The following is an 18,773-nucleotide window of genomic DNA, read 5'->3' on the forward strand; positions in this document are numbered from 1 at the left end:
TCAGCACTGGGTATTCTTGGAAAGTGGATCCTTTGCTTCTGAAAGTGTTCTGGTGTTCCAGTTCCAGTCATATTCTGGTCCTTTGGTTCGGTTTGGGAGAGGGGTGGCAGTGAGGGGCGAGACTTTGGTTCCAGGTGCTGCTGGAGGTCAAAGTTTTCTCCTCTGCACATTTGGCTGCATGACATATGATTTCGATCTGTTGTCTCTATAAAGCAACTCAGTATCTTGTTTAACTGGATAGGACCATTTTGAGCTGGTTCTGGGGTTACAAATGTACAAGGCAGGGGGACTGACTGCCTTTTTTTTCTGTATAAGTTTCCTCCAGCCTAGCCAGTTGTGGCCCCAAAGTATTCACCCTCTGCAGAGGAAAAACCACGAAGCTGGGTCATGGCAGCTGCAGCCCTAACTCTTGGGTCCGGTAAGCCTTGCTTCCCTCTGCTGTCCTTCCCAAGACCTTGTCTTGCCACCCAAATAAGGTTTGCATTCCTTCCTGTGGCATAATAAATATATTTGGGTTTTCTCCTTGATTCCTGGCACAGAGCTCCTAAAACTCTTGAAATTTCCTGAGTGATAGGATTTTCTTATTACTCATAAGGAGCCCATTTTGAGCATACTCGAGTTTATGCTGATGAGGTGGCTTACAGTGGGGCCCCTAGAGAGCCTCAGATTGGGGATGGTTACCAGAAAAACAGTGATGAGAGGGTTGGAACTTTCAGCCCTACCTGCTGACCTCTGGGAAGGGAAGAGTGCTAGATATTAAGCCCTATAAAAACAATGAGATTTGATGAGCTCTTCTGGGTTGGTGAACAAGAATACACCCACTTGCCAGGAGGGTAGTGCACCCAAAGTCCACCCGGGCGACTATGCTCTGCCTATGCATCTCTTCATCCAGCTGTTTATTCGTATCTTTTAATATCATTCGTAATAAACTGGCAATAGTAAATAAACTTTTCTTGAGTTCTGAGAGCTTCTCTAGCAAATTAATTGAACCCAAGGAGGGGGTTGTGGGAACCTCTGATTTATAGCCAGTCAGTCAGAAGCACAGATGACAACTCGGACTTGGCAACTGGCATCTGAAGTGGGGGCAGTTTTGTAGGACTGGGCCCTTAACCCATGGGATCTGATGCTATAGCCAAGTAGATAGTGTCAGAATTAAGTTAAATTGTGGGGCACCCAGCTGGTGTCTGAGAATTGCTTGGTTTAGGAATACTCTTTCTCCCACCCCTACCCCACATACATTTGGTGACCAGACGTATTGAGAGTAGAGGAGAAAAATAGAATTATTCCCTTGTGCCTCCCTTGCTGTGACATCTGCTGACCACAGCAGCCCTGACCATCCCCTGGCCTGCTGGAAGAGTCTTTCTAGACTTAGCCCTTGGTCCGTTCCGTACACTCCCTGCTTGTCAGACACAAACAGACTCAAAGCTTTCCCTTTCCCTTGCTGAATCTGATTGCCTTTCAGAGATTATTTCTCTGGTGGCAGCAGAAATCATGTGTTTCAGGATTGGGTGACCTTAGAGGATATGTGAGGCATTGGCCACACACTTCACTCATAGGGACTGGCATTGTCTGACCCCTTGGGAAGGCATCTTTATTAGGATGTGATGATGCAGAATTTGGGGAACATGATCTGACTGCCTAAGAACTGACTCAATTTGCCATGGTAATTGCTGCCACCCACTTGTTAGTGGGGGTGTGGTCTAAAGGGTTTAGTTTGGTTGGTTTTAGTTTCTGAATCCTTGCAAGCTGCATGGTCCCTCCTGGTAAAAGGTGGGTTATTTCTGCTTCCCGTTAATGGTGTGTTCTGATATTTCCCTTGCTGGAGATGGGCGGCTTCCCTGCACTCTGAGTCCACCCTCAGCGACCCTCACCCAGGTGAGCCACCTTTGCAATGAAAACCCCGCCTTTAGGAGTTTTACTTCTGTCCTGAGATGGTTGTTCCCTTAGACAGTAGCCCTGCCCATGTGCACTTCCCTAGAAAGCTCTTCAGTTGTTTCTCCAGCCATATCTGTTTCATGTTGACAGAAGGGTCGAGGCTGGTTTTGGTCCATCTTCACGTTCCTGTTTTCAGTGCTATGAACAGAATTTTCATTTTTTTGCACATTAACCTGGTCATCCTCTTGGAACAAGGGGAAGCATCATAGGGAAGCTGCCAGTCCTGCAGGCAGCTGAGGATACAAGACACAGGTGAGGGAGGGAGAGTCCATTAGCCCCCCTCCTTGCAACTCCTTCCTTTGTGCCATTTAAAGTGTTGAAGAACCCAGGGTGAAACATTGATTTAAATAAGTCCTCGTTTTCTCTTGGCCTCTAAGCCACCAGATGGAATCTGATGAAAACCTCCACATAAATAACTTGCCGCACATTCTTCTCTGGGTTGCCATCTGCATGAGAAGCCAATGGCCTGCTGCTGTGGCTTGATCTTCAGCCCTCAGCGATCCTCTTTTACTGCTTCTTTGTTTTCTCACCTCTTTCCTTCTGGGGGTTGACTTTATTTATTCACCAGGTATTGTGGCCTACCCTTTGTTCCCTCCCCCTTGCTCTCCTTCATGCATTTACGTGCAGCTTTCTTTGTTTGCTGGCTCTTGGAGGTTTCCACTGTGGTCCCATTCCCTGCCCTTACTGTCACCGGTTGTGAAGATAAGTGCTGCACACCACCATTCTCTCTTTGTTATAGGTGATTCTTCTTCTCAAGTTGATTTTTGCTCAGAATGGGGATCAGGTCATGTGTTTTTATTTGTCATATGGTGACAACAGAACCAGGAAGGTGGAATTAACTCTAAAGCGTGCCATTTCTGAGGACCCTAAGTGTGGAGGGAAGGCGCTGGGAGAACTCCCAAAGGCTAGGCTCGAGATCCAATTTTGAATATTCTTGTGAATCCCAAGAAACCACAAGGGGTCTTAGGAGAAAGGGTCCTCTAAGTATGGTGTGTGTATTAAGGGATTCATGAGGAAGTCACAACTTATTGCATATCAGAATATCCACTGGAGAGAGGTTTGCTCTCACTCATCCTGTGGCCCAGAGGACTTCCAAAGACGAAGAGTCTTAAGGGTGTAAGGAGCATGAGAAAGTATGGGGAAACAGACACATGTTCTCACGTTCACATGAGAGACCCCATACCTGCAGCAATTGTGGGAAATTCTGTGTGTCTAGGGCTGTGACTGTCCGCAACAGAGAGAAGGTCTATGAGTGTGAGCGATGTGGCAAAACCTTTAGCCCTAGTTCCCAGCTTACACACATGGGAAGCAGTCTCCTGAGTGCTGAACGTGTAGAGAAAGCATCAGGAACCAGTCACTCAAGCCACTCATCAGTACTTCATAATAGGAAAGGCCCCACGAATGTAACAAGTGTGGGAAAACCTTTCAAGATGAGGCCATTTCTTCTCATCAGCAAGCACATATGAGGGGAAGGAGCATATCTGGATATCTATAAGGAAGACAGAGAAGTCTCTTTTCAGGAGGCCACTTTTGCTGTTGATCAAACAGTTGTTGATGTAAGAAACGTCCAAACCTGTAGAGAATTTTTATGAGTTTATTTGAGCCAAACCAATGACAATTGCCAGAAAGCGAAATCTCAACGAACTGAGAAAACGCTCCAGAGAATGGCAGTTTTGCAGCTTATTTTATGCATTAGAATCAAAGGAGGAGACAGAAGGAGGATTACGTAAAAACCATTGGTGGTAGATTAATGGGATGGAAGAAAGCAAAGCAAAGAAATCTCTGGGATTGGATTAAAAAATAAAACAGACACACACTTCTTCATTTGTGAGTACAGGATATTTAATGATTAACATTTATAGCACATACATACAGATGGTATATGGGGGAGCAAGATAGCACTGAAAGTTGTGCTCTGGTGCAGCGATTGTGCTCTGAGGGCTCTGGAAGAGGAGATTATCCTGACATTTATCCTGACATCTTAGATGCGAAAAGGTGATAAATAGTCTCACTTTGTCGAGGAAGCTATAGACCTAGGAAGTGACTACCCCTATGACCTGCTTTTGGTTAGGAATTTTTATGTTCAGACCTTCTTATGTGGTTACTTTCCGTCTCTAAGTTTGTAAGGACCGCCATGCTGGCCTCCCCTCAGCTTGTCAGGTATAGTATGTGGCCCTTTTTTTTTTTTTTTGTCCACAAAGGCAACACTAACGAAAAGCTGAACAGAACGTAAAGAATGCGGGAAAGATTTCAGAGATAGGTCACATCTCATTACACACCAGAGAGTTCACAGCCCAAATAGGCCATATGCAATGCACAAGTGTAGAAGAGCTTTTATATAATACACTATGGGAGAGGAAGAAAGTTTCTTTTACCTTCAAGGTTCTTTCAGTTGGTCTAATGATCAAATAGACATGAGACAGATTAGCAAGAGAAAGTAACCAAATTTAATTACATACATATGTTTGGGAACCCCACATACATGAGAAGTTCAAAGACAGAAAGGGAACATGGGTTCATATGACATTCCAAGGTAGGGATGAGGTAAGGCACCTTGGGGCTTCAAAGGGTCATTGCAGGAAGAGCACATTTAGTGATTAGTAGTTTGCCCTGCTCTATAGGCAGGTCAAAAGAGGTTATTTTTTATAATCTCTTATTCCAGGCAAGGCCCTTAATTCAAGTTCTAGGTAGTTAAGGGAGGGGCAAAAGTTTCTCGAGTGGGCAGGGGTTGTCTTTAGCTCAAAATAATCCATAAACCACTGAGGCACATCTTGGGTGGCTCATTCTGAACCTCCACAAACTAACTACTTTACACTGCGGAGTTCACAGCAGAGAGAAGCCCTGTGAGTGTAAATGCTTCCAACCCTTGGTTCCTCTGACTATTCACTCTGGAGAGAAGCCTTTTTCTATGTGGCAAGTGCAGGGAGGCCTTCAGGGACCAGCCCGATGTCGTCATCACCCATCACAGTATTCATACTGTGGAGAAACTTTAAGCATCTAGAGGCGGGAGAAAGCCCTTGGCCAAAACCGGAGTCTCAGGGCCCATCGGAGGCCACACAGGAGAGAAACCTGAGAGCGTCGCAAATGTGAGAAAGCCTTGGAGAGCATCAACCTTATTCATCAGAGACTCCTCTCTGGGGACGGTGGGGGAGGAGGGAAGGAAGGTTGTTAATGACCTTGGAGACTTTCATTAACGTAGTAGAATTCACACAATTTCAAATCCCTTGAGTGTGATGAGTGGGAAAGCAGAAAAGAGATCACACCTTACTCTTATCTCAGAACTGATGTAGGAGACAGATTGTGGAAACAAACCAAGGAGGGGAAAGCCTTCACTGTAGCTAATTCAGCAAGCTGTTCAGTAAAGGGCCAGAGAGTAAGTACGTTTGGCTCTGTGGGCCTTACGACAGTGTCTGTCACAGCTACTCCGCTCTGCTGTTGGAGCACGAAACAGTAAGACAGTAGGTATGTGAATGAGCGTGGCCATGTTCCAGTGAAACTTTCTTTACAAAAACTGGTGGCTGCCCAGATTTGGCTCATGGGTCATACTTTTCCAACTCCTGTTCTAGAGAAAAGCCTCTTTAGGAGGCTTAATATGTCTATAGTTACGCCACCCCGATCTTGTCTGATCTCGGAAGCTAAGCAGGGTCGGGCCTGGTTAATACTCGGAGGGGAGACCACCTGGGAAGACCAGGTGCTGTAGTCGTAAAAGAAAAGGCCTTAATACTCAAAGGGCAAATCACACTAGACTGGACTCCTTCTACAGAAAAATCGTAGGAGAGCATGATCAGTGGAGCAAAGCCTTCATGGTGTCCCCGCCTTGTCAGGGGAATCAGTAAGAGATGCACGGAAGATCCAGAGACCTGGGTTCTGCCACAAAAGAGCTGAAGGACTGGCATCCAGTCACCCCAAAGCCACAGGGCTTTATGAGAAGAACAAAGTATATCCAAAAGTGCCTTCGAAGTGAATGTGGTAAACGTTTAAAATGGGAATTCATGTAAAATGATTCAGTCTTCCTCCTAGTAGTTTTTGAGCTCCAACTCTGCCAGGTTCCTGCAGAGGTTAAATTCAGGAGTGTCGGCATGTAGAAGTGTTTAGAGCTGTGGGACAGATGATTTCACGAAGGGGATTCTTGACGGTCGAGTTGGGGGCTTCCAACATTTAGAAGTCAGGTAGAAGTGAGGGATCCAGCAGGAAAGACTATGAAAGCATCCTGTGAGGCAGACACACAGTGTGTGGGCTCAGGAAAGCAGAGTGAAGGAAGCATCTGAAGGATAAGACGGTCACCTCCAAGTGCTGCCATTGGGTGGGGAAGAGGACTGGGAATGGACCACTGGGTTTGTCAGGGGGGGTGTGTTCGTTCCTTAGGGCCATCATGACAAATCACCACCAACTGGGTGGCTTAAAACAACAGAAATTTATTCTCTCACAATCCTGGAGGCCAGAGGTCCAAAAATCAGTGTGTCTGCAGGGCCATGCTCCCTCCAGAGGCTCTAGGGGATGATCCTTTGCCTCTTCCAGGAACTGGTGGCTCTAGTGCTCCTTGGTTTGCAGCTGTGGAACTCCATTCTCTGTCTCCATCTTCACAAGGCCCTCTATTCTGTTCATGTCTCCTCGTGTATCTCTTAGGACACTCGTCATTGGATTTAGGACTCATCTGTTAATCCAAGATGATTTCAAATTCTTAATTACATCTGCAAACACCCTTTTTCCAATCAGTTCACATTCATAGGTTCCAGGGATTAAGATGTGGGCATATCTTTTGCGAGGGCACCATTCAACCCACTATAGCTTTTGTTGGTTCTGGAGAGAATGGGGGCGGAGGGAGTATAGACGACAAGCATGTCTAGAGCTAGTGGGTAAGACTGAGTCACACTTGCCTGCTGAAAGCAAGGATCCTGTTATACTCAACTCTCCCTGTTGGATGCAGCACCCCTGCACACATTCTCAGAAGTGGGATAGAGGAGGTGGAGAGGACTTGTATTACAGTATTCCTGTTACACAGCCACGGCCTTTCTGGAATCAGCTGTTGAACTGGGCGTACTGCGTCAGGGTCTCTGTATGTCTAGAGGCTACCAAAGCTTGCCTGGGGGTGGTGGTATCGCACTGCCAAGGCCAGTGGGCAGAAGGTAGAAGAGAACAAACTTGCAATGGCCTGAGCTGCCCTCTGGCTGCCCTCAAAGCTGCATCAAGGGCTTGCAGAAACCGGGATCCCTTCAGTACTGCAGCAGCCATCCATAGAAAAAACGTATGTCTCCCCTGGAGCCACAAGAAACCTGTCCTCACATAGCAAAACCCACTTCCCAAGCTTCCAGGGAAAATAGGCAGGCAGTCTCCTTGTACGCATGGCACCCACATTAGGCTTGGCATAAGGCCAGTGCCCAGAATTCCAGTGGTAAAAGCCCACCCCAGCTCTTTTGCGTAGGATTTCTTAAACAGGGACACAAATGCGTTAGGGAATGGCGGGTTGAGGTCATCTTAGCCTTGAACAAAAGAGAACTAAACAAGATCTTAGGAAGGGATCTTGGCCAGAATAGGCCACATTTTGATATGTAGACAGAGACGGTGAGGCTAGGATGAAATTATGTCCTGCAAAGGGATAGCACCTGGAGGAATGTGGTTTGGGGAGAGGGTGTATTTCAAGTCTTAGTTGAGAGATACCTTTTTCAAAGGTTTTCCACGACACGTTCCTAAGTAACTTGGGTCCCCTGTTCTTTCAACTCACTTGTTCACCATCTGTCATTAGAGAGTAGTTCCACGATGGCAAGGACTGGCCCAGCATCCCTGTCGGGGGGAATGAACTGGAGGAGAAGGGTAGGGAGAAATAATCAGCTATCTTCTGCATCTCTGGAAAGCGCTTTGCTCTGAGCAGATGTCCAGGAAGACCACTGCTGCCTGCCACCTGCACGAGCTCATCTGTGAGCTCCGCTCTGTGCACGGCACCCAGTGGTGGTAGTAGAGGTGGCAGCAGTGTGGAGAGAGAGCAGCTGGCCCTCTCCTGGAGTCACTGAGGATGGGTATGTGCAACCTTCCCTCTGCAGGTTTGCCTCACTGGCCTCCTCAGTTGTCACCATAGCAATTGCTTGCCACCTCCCAGCTCTTCCCCTTCCCTGTCCTTATTCCCAGACTGAGCAATGCCAACTTGAAGGGTTTCCTTTGAGTAACCTCTTCCCCCAGTTTTCCCTTCTGTCCCTTTCAGTCAACCCCAGCTGAAGAAATGCTGCAGGGGTGGCAGAGCACCACCCCCAGCACCAGCACAAGCCCCTCCAGCCTGTTCCGTCCTCCCACCAGTCAGATGTACTTCAAACTATCTGATGGAAGCAAACATTTCTACTTATTTTACATGTGCTTCTGGGTGAGTGTTTACACACAGGCATCTCACTATGGATAAGATGGGCCAGGCACTCTACTGTTTTTGAAGTTTGTCATTAGAAATGGAATTACTAGAGAGGGCCACTTTCTATGTGCCTCTAATGTATTTTGTAATCAGAATGAGAAATCGAAATATTGAAAAATACATTGTCATTTGCTAACCATTAGTTCTCAGTGTCTTTTGTATGGCTCTGCTCAGCTGATCTTTCCATAACGTCTATTTCTTTTGAGATTTAATTTTGACACAAAGTCCACGATTTGTAAAGCACAGATATAACAAAAAAATTTTAACCAATTTTTGGCAAAAGGAAGATTGTAGAAAAATAATTTCTATCTAATCAAATAGCCATTTTTAAAGATAAAAGCCTAGTTCCAGTGGGGTTGCTGAAAAGAGTGTATAATCTTGGAATATTTGAGAAGTATCCATTTCAATGCCTACTGGTGTATCAACTGCAAAGTTTTTTCTAAGCGATGTTTATTTGCTAGCTCTGAAGAGTGGGGAGTGTCCCACGCTCAATCACTTGGGGACCTGTCTCCAGAAGTGGAGTGGACTTCTTTATAACCCAGGGTTCTCTCGGTGTGATGCTGCATTGAGCATGGACTAGAAGTGATGCTGCAATATCCTGCTACCCTCTCCACATAGGGCACTAAATATGTAATAGGAAAATAAAAATGAGGTTGGTTCCTGTTTTATAGACAATTTAAAGGGAAAACCCTTGAAATGGGAAGTCTTTTTTAAAAGCCAACTTTGCATGTCTTCAGATTTCTTTGATCCCGATTCTTTTCCTCACTCTATAAACCTTACATATTGGAATTTAAATTTTATTGTTAATATAGGTAATTTCCACTGTTAGAAACTTCTGAGAGGTGTCCCCACCCCAGCTGCTTGATACAGACTTGAGGGGTGGCATGAAAGACTTGGGACTAGCCTGAGCTTTTGGAGAGCGGAGACCATTTTTTAGTCATCTTGCTATCACTAGAGCTTGGTGCGAATGAAGGATTGAATGAAGAGTGAATGAGGGAGGCCTGCTGGGCTGTCACGTGGCCAAACAGCAGCCAACCGGGGACCTGCTCGAGTAAGGTGATGGGCTCTTCAGTCCTCCCGCCTCGCCTTTGGACCCCAGCCCAGAGAGGGGGTTACAGCTGGGCGGCTCTCCAAACCTGGGCGGGCAGATAGCTCTACCACCCGGGTCAGAGTGAGGCAGGTGGTGGGCTGAGCTCACCTGCGTCCCACGGCCAAGAGGCAGGGGTTCAGGGAGGAGGGAGAGAGGCCCGGCGGGCCGAAGGGCACCTCAAACCCGCGAGGAACATGAGAAATCCTACAGCGCTGGGAATACAGGCAGGAGAAGTTTTCCTTTCCTCAGAGAAAAAGGACGGAGAGAGCCTATTTTTTGAAACAAAACCCTCACCCCACCCCCACTTCAATAACCAAAGGTGCCCTGGAGGCCCATCTCCAACCAGCTGGGGCGGGCTGGAGCGCGCAGATCCAGTCCCAAACTGCAGGTAACACACGCATCCAGCCGCGCGAGAAGCAGGTTCATGAGCCTTGAAACCCTCTGAAGTGTGAGAAATAATATCCATAAAATCCAAGATTGCTGGAAAGCCACAGACTTGCTTCTCCAAATTGCTGAAAATAGAAAATAGGAAGTGCAATTAATAGCGCTGGGAATGAGAAGGAAACAAGGCCATGTGTGCATATCTTTGAAGCTGGAAAATAACCACGACTTCTGAACACATTACATTCCATTACTGAACTAAGCAATTTGCACTTATTATTTCATTTAATCTTCATAACAACCCAAGGAGATGGGTATTATAATCTTGTTTTATTGAGGAAATTCTTGTAGGTTGAGTAACTTGCCCAAAGTCATAGATGAACCCAGTTCTAGCTGACTCAAAAGGGTGGGTTTAATCACTATGCCATTAGCTTTCAAACTTAAATTTGACTAAGACCCACAGTAAGAGTTGTATTTTAGGTCTTCGCCCAGAGCACATACATATCATATAGAATGAAAGGAAATTTTCGTAGAACAACATTTACTTTTACTATCTACAGTGTGTTCTATAATACTTTCTATTCTATTCAATATTATTTAAAAAGAAGTGCTGCTAAATACCTTTCATAATTCATTCATGGGACAGGACACCTCCCCCACTGTCCCATGCTGGAGAAAACACTGCATTACCACCTCCCCACAGTGGACCCTGAGGGGGCTTTACTAGGCTTTCCTGAATTGCTAGGCTGGAAGATAAATACCCTCCTCAGATAAACACTGAGAACTGTAAGATCATGTTCTTGAATCTCCTGGTCCTGATGAAAGCCATCCTGGCAGAGAGAACTTGCCTCAGAGACCTTTGAGGAAGCACCACATTGAAATCAGCAGTGAACAATAATTACAAACAAATAATTAAAAAGCAGTTATAAAGGGGAACTGCACATATTCCCGAGGAACAATTCACACTAGATTGATCTTCGTCCTGTTTGAAATATTTCCACGAGTACTGTAGACATGGTGCACCGGAATTTCAGCAAAGCATTTGACTAATTTACAAATCACCCCAAGGGTAACTTGGGAAATGTGGGATGGTTTGTAAATTTATTCCTGCTTGACTGTCTATCCCAAATAAGACTCAGAAAAGACAATTAATGAGGGAGTTCTTTGTCAAACCAAAAGTTATAATTTCCATCATATATTTAATTGTATTTGTCTCCTCCACTAGAAGGTGAACCCTCTGAGGGTGGAGAACTTGTTCATTTGCCACCTTTGTCTTCCCAGCACTTAGGCCAGGCTCAGGCATTTCAATGCTCTTCAGTAACTCCTGGTGGCATGTTATCATTCATCAATCAGCATCTTCCTGAAAAAGGACTCCAGCCCAGAACACTGTCCAGGGCTCTGGCCTTACTCCTCTCGTGTTCCACATTCCTACAATAACTTGGACATGGGAATGGATGATATATTCAGCAAAGTTTCAGGTGGCAAAACCTGGGACAACCAAAGCTCTGGATGACAGAATCGGGGTCCAAAAATAATTTAGCAGCCTGGAATGGCGGGCTGAATCAAGATGAAAAATAATAGAGATCTGTACTTTGCCTGTAGGTCTAAAACTTATGAATAAGCACAGACTGAGGGGGCAGACATTTAACAGCAACACATATGAGGGACTTGTGGTTTTTATCGGAAACTGACAAATGAAGCAGCAATGTGGTGGGGTTGCCAACACTGCAGACTCAACCTGTGAAAACACAATTTAGTGAACAACAGAGGCAGGTTAGAGCCCCTTTGCTTTGTGCAGGTCAGATGATGCTGGTAGAACTAGCTCTGTCTGAACCATTATTAAGGATGATATTGACACATTTCAGACCTAGAGAAAAACAAAATGTTGAATTCGCCTGCATCAAAATTAAGGATTTTTGTTCAGTAAAGAACACCATAAAGGTACTGAATGGATGGATAACAGACCAGGGAAATATGTTATAAAAAACTAACACAGAATTAATAGCTAGAGTATTTAAGGAACACCTGCAAATCAACGAGAGGAAAGCAAGAAACTACAAAGAGGGCACAGGGGATGCATGGGCATTTAACAGAAGAGGAAACTCAAACCTGTAAGAAGAGATGCTGACATTCACCGTTAATCAGAGAAATGCAAATTAAAACAACAGAACTTCTCTTTCTGGTAGTAGCAGGAAAATTCTCTCTAGCAACCCTCCTGCTGAAAACTATGTAATAAGCTGGATAAAATGTTGAAAACATTCTCTATAAAGAACCGACAGCATCACTCTGTAGGTCAGAGGAACTAAGGAGGGAGGAGAGAGGCTGCTCTCTCAGGACCTTTGCCCACCAGGGGAGGGCTGAACTTCCCTTTCAATGGTCTCTTGAGATGGCTAGGTCTTCATCACAACCCAGGACCTGCCCTGGGGTAGGGGGCTGTCTAACAGGAGACCCCTTCCCCACAATAAGCCAGGATGAGGGTAAACTAGAAGTGGACCAACTGCCAGCATTACAGTCTGCTTCTGTTTGCCTGGGTTATCCAAGGGATCCTAAGCCTTGATTTTGGGTAGCTCAGCATTGATAATGCGCCCAGGCTCCTGGAAGAAGCAAACACAGGTTCTCTGTAGAAGAAATTACCTTCATCCTGGCCCACAAATTATTTCTATAAATAATTTTTCAAATGTAATGACCAGCATATTGTCAAAGATGACTCAAGACACAAGGAAATTAGGTTCCAGCCTACTGCCTAAGAAGCCCAATTTCTGTGGCTGCTAGACTTCAGATCTGACACCTGGGGGCAGGGGTGGCATGGAGTGTGTGGCCATCAGCAGCTGTGTGCCCCAACGTCCAGGGATTGTGTGAATAGGTGACAATGTGGGTGTGTATGCCACCAGAGTGCTGGAAAATTCTCCCTGGCAGAGCTAGTCAGGTTTTGTGATAATATTGTAACTTTTCAAAAAATATGCTTGAAGAAGGGCTACTTTTTCTAATTTGCATTTAGGTGCCATATGGCCTAGGGGCAGCCCCACATGAAGACTAGATATCGGAACTATCTGGTACAGATTATAAAATGAGTAAGTTTATCATTTGAAAGAAATAGTTTGAATATATCTACAGGAAAAAAGAAACTAGAAAAAGTAGCATGGCAGATATTTAAAAGAACCAAATTGAACTTCTAGAAATGATAAATGCAATAAGGAACTCATTAAATAGATAACTACTTTATAGCAATTAGAGAGACAAAAGTTAGCAAGGTGGGAAATATCCAACATTGGCCAGGATTCCGGGAGCTGGGATCCTTGGGCATGGTTTGTGGATATGTATGCATAGAGTGCTACCCTCTGGAGAGACACCTGTAGTGCTTCGTGGAATGGACACATGAGCCCACTGACACCTAACAGTTCTGACCCTGGGTTTAGAGCTCAGAGAAACCCTTTCACAGGCCGGCGCAGAGACCATTGTGAGGGCCTTCCCTCCAGCCTTTTACGGGGGTGTATGCAGTTGAGGTAAACGCCCTCATGTAGCTGGCAGTGGCTTTATTAAGGCAGATGTGGAAAGAACATTTTCATTTGGAATAATTTACTCTGTAGCCTGTAGAAACTGAAAAAGGAAGAAAGCTTTTCTTTAAGGGGCTCTAACTAAATAGGAAGCCAAGGTGATTTTTTCCATGTTGATATGATTAAGAAATTCAATTTTAATAATATTTTATTTGTACTGCTGTCATAGTATTAAAATCACTTAGTTTGTTTTGTTAAAGTCAATATACATTTGTTATAGAAGAAATAATCCAGATTATATGATGTGGCTGTTATAGAAAAATAAAGTACTTTTAAATGTCAGTTTTTTGTTGTTTTGTTTTGTTTTGTGACAGTGGTTGGTCCCGCAGAATCTGGCAAAAATAAAGTCATGGCCAAAATGTAAAACTGACCAGTTAGTTTGAGAGAATAAATCTTCCAGTGACTCCAATTATTTGCATCATCTATTTTGGCTATATACATGAACAAGATAATCTTTTCGTATTTCTGGTTAATAATTAAATTTAATTATTTAGTTAATTATTCAATACTATTAAAAAAATTTAAATCCCTATAATAAAATTTAACCTAGAGCCAAATCTGAGATGTAAAGATCATGAGTTAAATTTATAGCAAATGACAAGCACTAACTTTTGGTGGAAAGTTGATTAAATCAAGAGACCCCAGTCCAGTACTTTAAATAAACTCATACTGTATGTTTTATAGTGAATTGAATCTACTTTATTAAAATCAGGTCCCCTAACTCCAAATACTAGGTATTATATATGCTGATGATATTTAAAACATTTGGCAATTCCTGAATATCCCTGGCTTGTCCCTGGAAGCTGATCCTCAGAAGAGCTCGCCAGCCCAGAACCTAACATTCCCATGGGCACATCCCAGCAGCCTTTTTGGGCCTGGGTAACAAAGGATTGACCATTGAAATGTGTCACTACCAATCAGCTTTAATGTTTCCAGTCTGCTGATATAAACTTATTTTTGTTGAGGCTACATGTGCAAGCTCCTCATTAAGGGACAGAATTTACACTGGTTAGCTCTGTTGTATTTGGAATGCTCAGCTCAGATACATTTTTATTAGATTCTGGGGGCTTTAGGGGTTTCTCATAAGTAAGCTTCTTGTTAATTGCCTTCTTTGTACATAAACAAAATCCCAAATTGGAAAAATGAAAGAAAATGAAGAACTAAAATTTCTCTATTTAAAATTCAATTCTTTTGCAGTTTTATGCATTCTTTTTCTTTTTTTATTATTCACCACATTTTTATGATCCACTGGGGTAACTGGTCTGAATTAAAATTTAAACTAAAAAAAACACAAAAAACATGTAGCCCAAATGATGGGTGTTTTTTTCTCAGTAATAGTTCTGAAGGACAATGGGGTGAATTTGAAAGAGCGTGAACTTTATAATCATTCGGACATGGGTTTTAGCTGGGATTCCCCAACTAAATGTAAGTTAATGACCTTTTGCCGTCTCTTCTCTGTGAAATGGGACTATCACCTCCCTTGCAGTTGTTATAAAGGTTGAAGATGATATGAGTAAAGTGCCTGGCCCATGGGAGGGATTCTTGCCAGGGTTTGATGGTTTAAGCATGTCCCTCTTGTGGGTTTTCTTTGCTTTGTTTGTTTTTACACAGAGCATGACCTGGTGGACTCTTCTTGCCCTTCTATGTATTCCTTTCATTGTGATTTTATTTTCACAGGGATTTGAGACATACCTTCATTTGAGTTAATCTACCCAATCTTTACGATAGCCTATGAAGGTTTATCTTGAGGCCACCAAAATGAACTCACAATCCAAAATGAGAAAACCCAAAAGGAATTAATCCACCATGAATGAGAGTTTGCCTACATAACAAACACCAGGATTAGACCCTCCAGCACCCCAGACGACGGAATTAAAAAATTCAATCTAGACAAGTAAACATGGAGTGCATCTTCCATGAAAAACAAGAAGGCTCACTTTGTGCTAAACAATGCTTGAATACAACAATCTGTTGCAAGGAGAATATTTTGGCCCTGTAGAATTATCTTCTATCGTATATCAGCTAGATGAAGAAGAGAAGCTGCAAACAGCAGGAGTTAATTTTAATACTATGATTTTATGATTTTTGTGATTTAATACTATGATTTTAATACTATGACAGGATTACTAGTGAAGACTATCGCACATTTTCCAGCAGCCTTGTGGAAATATAGATGACAGTGGTTTTTTTTCTCTATTCCAGTTATAAGCAATGCCTTGAAAGTTTGGAGTGTGGAATTAATCCTGTTCAACAGTCAAGAGTATCAGAGGCTTCGGATTGATCCCATAAATGAAAGATCATTTATATGCAATTATAAAGAACACTGATTTACAGTTAGAAAATTAGGAAAACAGTGGTTCAACTTGAATTCTCTCTTGATGGGTCCAGAATTAATATCGGACACATACTTTTCATTGTTCTTGGCTCAGTTACAACAGGAAGGTTATTCTGTATTTGTTCTTAAGGGTAATCTGCCAGATTGTGAAGCGGACCAACTCCTGCAGAAGCTCAGGGTCCAACAGATGCATCAACCAAAACGTATTGGAGTAGAATTAGCACAACAAAAAGAACAGAGAATCCAGAAAACAGGTCTGGAATGAATCTTAGAAGCAAATGATAGGTCAGGAATGTTAGACGAAGATAAGAAGGATTTGTGTCGGGCTCTGGTATTAAGTTGCCAACAAATTGACATGGAAGATAAAGAAGCAAATCTCTGCAGGGCTATTCAGCTCAGTATGCAAAGTAGTTCCAGAAATATATCTCAAGATATTCCACAGACATCAGGTACACATTTTACTTAAGAAGAGCTACAGAAAAGAGAAGCCTACTTTGGAAAGCAGCAGCAGCAGCTGGAGGATCCACCAGAACAGCTTTCACACCCCTGTGAAAGGCAACCACAAGTTCAGGAGCACTTGACAGTGATCTAGGTGATGCTATGAGTGAAGAAGACATGCTTCAGGCAGCTGTGACTATCTTTTTAGTAACTTAGATATAATACCTTTTATAAATCACTTAGATATTCATACTTTTCAACATTATCTTCTGTGATTACAGCATAGGGACCATTTTGGTAATGTGTCAAAAAGAACAATGTTCAAAAGAAGAAGTAAGACTTTTAGGTGGTTTGCAAACAAGAAGATGAGAAAGTAGAAAAATGCATCAGGTGCAAGACTAAATAATGATCCTTCAAATACTAGCCAAAGAGGCATCTGGCAATTAAATAAATTTAAAATAGTTTTCTAAAAAAAAAAATTAAACAAAACAAGATTTAAGCTATGTTAAAAATTATTGAAGTAATAAAACAAAGAATTAATAGCATGAAAAATTAATGAATTGTGATAAAAAAGATTAGATAGGTATAAATGATTACAAATGATTATTATAAACTAGATGGATGGGTTAAACAGAAGATTAGAAGTAGCTGACATCAGAATTGGGTGCTAGAAGATAAATCTGACAAACTTATAAAAAAATGTAGCACAAAAATAAATACTGACAGAATTAGCTTTATAATCCCTAATGACAATGGGAGATTTTAACATACATCTCAGAAATTTCTAGATCAAGCAAAGTTAGTAAGAAATATATTAGCACACCACAGATAAGCAATTTTACATACAATAATTAGAGAATTCACATTCCTGTCAAGTACATATGGGACATTTACAAAAATGGCAAAAATTGACTATGTGCTAGGACATAAAATAAGTCTTAAATTACAAAGATTATTATCATACAAAACCATATGCTTAGACCACAAGACAATTAAGTTAGAAATTGTTTTTTTAAAAGATAACTTTAAAGCTTCATATATTTGTAAATAAAATACACATATACACTTCTAGATGTATCACAGGCCCAGTAAAAGATACTACAGTAAAAAGGCAACATCTTACGTCTGGATAGCAGCTGCAGTCAGTGTCACCACTGGATTATTAACTTTCCAATAGCCCACAGACATTTTTCTAATATCCACCTGACTTTTGCACAGGCCAAACTAATGTAAGAAGGAGGCAAGAGAACTAAATGTTAAAACAAGCTATATCCAGAGCCTGTGATGTGTTGCTGCCAGACTGTGGGAAACCTGCAGAACAAAGGAAAATTTCTGCTGGGATTACTAACAGACCATTTACCCATACTATGAAGGAAAAACAGAGTCTTTAAGTAGTGCCCTACACAAAATAAATATAATCATTCATTCCCTATCCAGGTAAAATCATGGGGAACCTCTGGATCGAAGGCTAGCACACCTTTCACATTAGTACCCTTATCTTTCACACTGTATACCTACACCATCAAAGGAAAATGGGTAAACAAAGTCTTTAAACTGTAGTTCACCTCTCTGCTGCATCTACTGTGAAGATGAAGACCATTCTCAGCAATCAGACTGTTGATGTTCCAGAAAATGTGGGTATCACTCTGAAGGGACGCTCAGTTATTGTGAAGGGCCTCAGAGGTCCCCTGAGGAGGGACTTCAATCACATCAATATAGAACTCAGTCTCCTTGGAAAGAAAAAGAAGAGGCTCCAGGTTGACAAATGGTGGGGAAATAGAAAGGAACTGGCTACTGTTTGCACTATCTGTAGTCATGTACAGAACATGATCAACACTGTTACACTGGGCAGGATGAGGTCTGTGTATGCTCACTTCCCCATCGATGTTGTTATTCAGGAGAATGGTTCTCCTATTGAAATTTGAAATTTCTTGGGTGGAAAATACATCCGCAGGGTTCAGATGAGGTCAGGTGTTGCTTGTTCAGTATCTCAAGCCCAGAAAGATGAGTTAATTCTTGAAGGACATGACATTGAACTTGTATCAAATTCAGCTGGTTTGATTCAACAAGCCACAACAATGAAAAATGAGGATATCAGAAAAATTTTGGATAGTATCTATGTTTCTGAAAAAGGAACAGTTCACAGCAGGCTGATGAATAAGGTTAAAGTTGTCCAGCTACAGAAATGCCAAGATGTTGGATGAGTCCTCAGACTTACCTGTGATATTTTATTTGTTTGTTTGTTTGTTTTTTATGCCTACAGCACTTGGTATTCCTAGGTGGTCTCCCATCCAAGTACTAACCAGGCCCGACCCTGCTTAGCTTTCAAGATCAGACGGGATCGGGCATGCTCAGGGTGGCATGGCCATCCTGTGATATTTTAAAGATGTAATAAAAGCTGTGTGTTGAAAAAAAACTGTAATTCATAGAAACTAAGAATGATGTATATATAAACTGAATTCCCTGAACATTCAGGTCTTTTTTGGTCTTTGCTTTTTCTGTCTTGGTCTTTTTCTCTCTCTGTCCCTCTTGTCTTTCTCTCTCTCTGTCTCTGAAAGGAGACCACGCTCTATCTGTGGAGTGTTACCCCTTCTCTAATAAATTTTTCTTTCCTTTTGACTCTAATTCTGGCATGTGCTTGAATTC

The 18,773-nt window shown here is 42.7% G+C and overlaps 1 protein-coding gene and 3 pseudogenes across 1 annotated transcript in view; 2 read left to right on the forward strand and 2 right to left on the reverse strand.

The window, feature by feature from the left end:
• Nucleotides 1–9,110: 9,110 nt before the first annotated feature.
• Nucleotides 9,111–18,773, reverse strand: part of ZBTB9 (zinc finger and BTB domain containing 9) — a 28,641-nt gene continuing 18,978 nt past the window's right edge. The window contains exon 3 of the transcript XR_005651426.1: nucleotides 9,111–9,931. The gene's annotated coding sequence lies outside the window, so the exon portion shown is untranslated. The remainder of the gene's footprint in view (nucleotides 9,932–18,773) is intronic.
• Nucleotides 13,897–17,427, forward strand: LOC120597677 (ataxin-3-like; annotated as a pseudogene).
• LOC120597667 (60S ribosomal protein L9-like) lies at nucleotides 17,700–18,288 on the forward strand (annotated as a pseudogene).
• LOC120597769 (uncharacterized) lies at nucleotides 18,382–18,500 on the reverse strand (annotated as a pseudogene).

This window comes from Pteropus medius, unplaced genomic scaffold (assembly GCF_902729225.1).
Source record: "Pteropus medius unplaced genomic scaffold, Ma_sr-lr_union100, whole genome shotgun sequence".
In the NCBI taxonomy this organism is placed as follows: domain Eukaryota; kingdom Metazoa; phylum Chordata; class Mammalia; order Chiroptera; family Pteropodidae; genus Pteropus; species Pteropus medius.